This window comes from Chelonia mydas, chromosome 1 (assembly GCF_015237465.2).
Source record: "Chelonia mydas isolate rCheMyd1 chromosome 1, rCheMyd1.pri.v2, whole genome shotgun sequence".
Taxonomy (NCBI): Eukaryota; Metazoa; Chordata; order Testudines; family Cheloniidae; genus Chelonia; species Chelonia mydas.
Window position 1 is genome coordinate 255,282,683 of NC_057849.1, and position 6,314 is coordinate 255,288,996.

The window sequence follows — 6,314 nt, forward strand, 5'->3', positions numbered from 1 at the left end:
CCCCAGGACCCCACCCCCTACCCAACCCCCCCTCCAGCTCCCTGTCCCCCCTCTCCCGGGACCCCCTGACCCCCCGGGACCCTACCCCTATCCAACCCCCCCGCTCCGTCTCCTGACCGCTCCTCCCCCAAACCTCCGCCCCATCCAACCACCCCCTGTCCCCTGACTGCCACCCCAGGACCTCCTGCCCCTTATTTAACCACCCCTCCCCCCACCCCCTTACCATGCCAGTGGCAAGACAGGCTTATTGGAAAGCTTGGGAGGTGAGCGGGCGCAAGCTGCGCTGCCCGTGTGGCGGTGTGTCTCGGGAGAGAGGGGACAGCAGAGGAGGGGCTGGGGGCGAGCCACCCCGTCCGGGAGCTCAGGGGCCGGGCAGGACGGTCCTGCAGGCCGGAAGTGGCCCGCAGGCCGTAGTTTGCCCACCTCTAATCAAGTCTGACCTCTTGTAGATCACAGGCCATAAAATTTCACCCAGTCACCCCTGTACTGAGCCTAGTAACAGGTGTCTGACTAACGTATATCTTCCAGAAGGGCATCCAGTCTTGATTTGAAGATAACAAGAGATGAAGAGCTCTAGTCACTGTGCAACAGCATGATGTCCTGGCTGAAGTCACCCTTTTTACAGTGTTGCCAACTCCCATGATTTTGTCATGAGTCTCAGGATAATTACAGTTTTCCTTAAAGCCCCGGATCCTGTAGTCAGGTGACTATGTGATGATTTCAGCCTTCATTCTAAAAGAAAAATTAAATTTCTAGCCCTCTTGGCTGTGGAAAAAGCTTCAAAATGTGACTCCAGTGCCCCCTAAAGCAGCGGTTCTCAACCAGGGATACGGGTACCCCTGGGGATACACAGAGGTCTTCCAGGGCTACATCAACTCCTCTAGATATTTGCCTAGTTTTACAACAGGCTACATAAAAATCACTAACGAATCAGTACAAACTAAAATTTCATACAGTGACTTGTATATACTGCTCTGTATACGATACACTGAAATGGAAGTACAATATTTATATTCCAATTGATTTATTTTATAATTATAGGGTAAAAATGAGAAAGTGAAGTTTTTTTCAGTAATAGTGGCTGTGACACTTTTGTATTTTTATGTCTGGTTTTGTAAGCAAGTACTTTTTAAGAGAGGTGAAACTTGGCGTATGCAAGACAAATCCGACTCCTGAAGAGGGGTACAGTCGTCTGGAAGATTGAGAGCCACTGCTCTAAAGGCTCAAAAAGCAGAAGGCGAATAAAAACAACACCAAATCTGTTATTGTTACATAATTTCATGATTTTAAAACCAACCTCATGATTTTTGGTGAGCCTGACTCACATTTTTTGAACGTTTGGAGTTGGCAAAACTGGATCCATGAATGACAGGACTGGCCTAAAATGAGTGGAAGGATGGCAAATGTTGTCCCTCTTTTTTCCTCAAGGACTGATACCTGCATGAACGCAAAGGAGTCTCAGCAAACGCTATGTCCTGGGGCACAGAAATCACTAGCTATGTAACCCATATGACTGAGTTTCCGAACAAGATGATAGGAAGCTGTGCCCACAAGGGCTGTGGGGGGAAGGTACCAGCGAAAGGAGGACACTCAGGCCTAAGAATAGTAAACTATGCTTTATTGAAGGAAGGAAGAACTTACGCTCCAATCTGCGCGGGGAGCCCCTAGGACGCACGGAGGGGTTGCAGGGGACTCTGGCCGTTCGGGATAGCTGACCAGGCAGGACTCCGCTGAGGGGGGAGTCCTCTGCGGCGCTATATTCTCCATGCTTATCTCAGGGTTACATGAGCTCAACAGCCGGTTACATTCTTACATATATAATTTATGCTTATTACATAAACTGACTTGTTTACAGGCAAAAATATGCTGAGCTATGCTACAATATCTTTTGGCAGGGTCTGTCGGACAAAGTTCATTGAAACTGCCTGCATCCTCCGCTTACATCCAGTCACATACTCAGTCCACCACTTAGCTCCTCGCCAATCTTCCACAACTTTGCCCCTACAGAAGCCCTGGTAAAAAAAAAACACAATACTACCCTGCAGTCCTGGCCTAACGCTTCAGTAACATCATTGCCATCGTTGAATCATTACTACAGGTTAATTTTGTAAAGGAGAGAAAAGCTAAACCATGATGTTCTGATGGCTGAAATTAGCCAGGAATCATCCCCTTTACAGTTCCTTCCTTTCTGTATTTGTCCATGCAGAACTAAATGCTGTGTTGCAATGTTTATCCCCACCCAATGTAACATGACAAGACCCCAAATAAATGCCAAAAGATTCATTCATTGTCCTCTAAACTTGGAGGCAGCAGGCCAGATGTTGGAAAATTGCGACTGCTCAGTAAATTTCAGGCGAGTCGTGTGACCAGATAATCTCAGTACCCCATGACTGGTGCACTAAATGGTAGAAGGAAGGCGTGCTGTTAGAGGCAGTAGGAAATTCCTTTTTATAGTAATCTTAGACATGTCATCCCTATATGATGTGTCTTTCAACACACACAACATATTGATATAACAACTCCAGAAGGGATGGGTGAACCCTTCCATTTTTTGGTATGGATTACGCCTGCCTCTAATTAAAAATACTTTCCTGTCATTATGCAAGGCACTGACTTTAGCCGTATGGAATGGAAATCCATCAACTTCATGAAAAAACTCGTACAGATACAGACAGACATCATCTTCCTTTCCAAATGCAAACAGATGGACATCATACCAAAAGGACTAAAGGTAAAAAATCCATTACAATCTACATATCACACAGACTATGCTGAGAGATTGTGCCGTATACTTTCAAAGAAACTGCAAAACCACCTGATCAACATCCTATACAGCAAACAGGGAAAGATTAAGAATGAGCTCTCAAAACTGGATACTCTCATAAAAAAACAACCTTCCACACAAACTTCCTCATGGATAGATTTTACAAAAGATAGACAAGCCATTTACAACACAAACTTTGCTTCTCTACAAAGGAAAAAGGACACTAAACTATCTAAACTGCTATATGCCACCAGGAGCCACAACAGTAGTTCCCTTAACCCACCCAACAATATTGTTAATCGTTCCAGCTATACTCTTAGCCCGGCAGAAGAGTCTGTCCTATCTCGGGGCCTCTCCTTTTGTCCCTCCAGGCCCACGAATATGATACAGTTCTGTGGTGACTTAGAATCCTACTTTCGATGTCTCTGACTCAAAGAATATTTCCAACACACCTCTGAACAACATACTAACCCACAGAATCCTTCCTACCAACACTACAAAAAGAAGGATTCTGTGTGGACTCCTCCTGAAGGTCGAAACAACAGACTGGACTTCTACACAGAGTGCTTCCGTCGACGTGCACAGACTGAAATTGTGGAAAAGCAGCATCACTTGCCCCATAACCTCAGCCGTGCTGAACACAGCACCATCAACAGCCTCAGGAACAACTCTGACATCATAATAAAAAAGGCTGACAAAGAAGGTGCTGTCATCATTATGAAATAAGTTGGTATATGAACACGAGGCTGCTAGGCAGCTCTCTAACTCCACATTCTACAGGCCATTATCCTCTGAGCCCACTGTGGATTACCAAAAGAAACCACACCATCTGCTCAAGAAACTCCCTGAAAAAGCACAGGAACAGATCTGTGCAGACACGTGCCTAGAACCCCGACCAGGGGTATTCTATCTGCTACCAAAGATCCATAAATCTGGAAATTCTGGATGCCCCATCATCTCAGGCATTGGCACCCTAACAGCAGGATTGTCTGGCTATGTGGACTCTCTCCTCAGGCCCTATGCTACCAGCACTCCCAGCTATCTTCTAGACACCACTGACTTCCTGAGGAAACTACAATCCACTGGTGATCTTCCAGAAAACACCATCCTAGCCACTATGGATGTAGAAGCCCTCTACACCAACATTCCACACAAAGATGGACTACAAGCTATCACGAACAGTATCCCTGATAATGTCACGGCTAACCTGGTGGCTGACCTTTGTGACTTTGTCCTCACCCACAACTATTTCACATTTGGGGACAACATATACCTTCAAGTCAGCGGCACTGCTATGGGTACCCGCATGGCCCCGCAGTATGCCAACATTTTTATGGCTGACTTAGCACAACGCTTCCTTAGCTCTCGTCCCCTAACACCCCTACTCTACTTGTGCTACATGGATGACATCTTCATCATCTGGACCCATGGAAAAGAAGCCCTTGAGGAATTCCACCATGATTTCAACAATTTCCATCCCACCATCAACCTCAGCCTAGACCAATCCACACAAGAGGTCCATTTCCTGGACACTACTGTGCTAATAAGCGATGGTCACATAAACACCACCCTATATCGGAAACCTACTGACCATTATTCTTACTTACATGTCTCCAGCTTCCATCCAGGACACACCACAAGATCCATTGTCTACAGCCAAGCTCTAAGATACAACTGCATTTGCTCCAATCCCTCAGACAGAGACAAACACCTACAAGATCTCTATCAAGCATTCTTAAAACTACAATACCCACCTGCTGAAGTAAAAAAACAGATTGACAGAGCCAGAAGAGTATCCAGAAGTCACCTATTACAGGACAGGCCCAACAAAGAAAATAACAGAACACCACTAGCCGTCACCTTCAGCCCCCAACTAAAACCTCTCCAGCGCATCATCAAAGATTTACAACCTATCCTAAAAAATGATCCCTCACTCTCACAGACCTTGGGAGACAGACCAGTCCTCGCTTACAGACATCCCCCCAACCTGAAGCAAATACTCTCCAGCAACCACACACCACACAACAAAAACACTAACCCAGGAACCTATCCTTGCAACAAAGCCTGATGCCAACTCTGACCACATATTTATTCAAGTGACACCATCACAGGACCTAATCACATTAGCCACATCATCAGGGGCTCCTTCACCTGCACATCTACCAATGTGATATATGCCATCATGTACCAGCAGTGCCCCTCTGCCCTGTACATTGGCCAAACTGGACAGTCTCTACTCAAAAGAATAAATGGACACAAATCTGACATCAGGAATCATAACGTTCAAAAACTGGTAGGAGAACACTTCAACCTCTCTGGCCACTCAGTAAAAGACTTAAGGGTGGCAATTTTGCAACAGAAAAGCTTCAAAAACAGACTCCAACGAGAAACTGCTGAGCTTGAATTAATATGCAAACTAGATACGATTAACTTGGGTTTGAATAGAGACTGGAGTGGCTGGGTCATTACACATATTGAATCTATTTCCCCATGTTAAGTATCCTCACACCTTCTTGTCAACTGTCTAAATGGGCCATCTTGATTATCACTACAAAAGTTTTTTGTCTTCTTCTGCTGATAATAGCTCATCTTAATTAATTAGCCTCTTACAGTTTGCATGGCAACTTCCACCTTCTCTGGATGTATATATGTATCTTCTTACTATATGTTCCATTCTATGCATCCGATGAAGTGGGCTGTAGCCCACGAAAACTTATGCTCTAATAAATTTGTTAGTCTCTAAGGTGCCACAAGTACTCCTGTTCTTTTTTCTTCAAAAAAACCCAAAACCCCTCACTACCAAGCAACAATGGTTCCCCTTCTTCTCCACTTTTAATATATACTCATCCAACATTTTAAAAGAAGCCATTTAAAATTCATTCCTAATCTTGAGTGCTTTGAAGTCCTCAGATGCAAGACACTGTTAATAAGACAATAATAATAATGCCCACTGCTACAGTGCTTTCCACCCAAGGATATCAATGCACTTTGCACAGGTTAATTAATTTAGCCTTACAAGAAGTCTGGGTGGCAGGGGGAACTATCAATATCCCCAGTTCACAAAGGGGAAACGTGAGAGGCTAAATGGTTTGCCCAAGTGCGACAAGGTGGGTTTGCTCAAGTGCGACAAGGTGAGGTAATGCTGTTAAGTTTCACTTTTCTTTTTCTTCATGTTGTGGAGTTTCCATTTTGGATGGTAACATTCGATATCTTCCATTGTTGTATGCAGTGCAGTGCAGCCCTGCTGGTGCCAGGCTATTAGAGAGACAAGGCGGTTGAGGTAATATTGCCCAAACGACAAAGCCAGGACTACCACCTGCATCTTTTGATTCCCAGTGCTATGCTTTAACAACAACAAAATCATCTCTCCCTAGAAAAGTACACATATCATTATTAATTATTAATGCCAAAAGTCATAATGGTTATTGATACACAGAAGAACAAAGGGACTTGGCCCTTTAAGATTAATGCCCAGCACCAAGATGGCCGCTTCCTGTCGCTTCCGACGCTTGTGCTGTGCCCTTCGCTAAGATGGGGAGAGAGGGAGGGG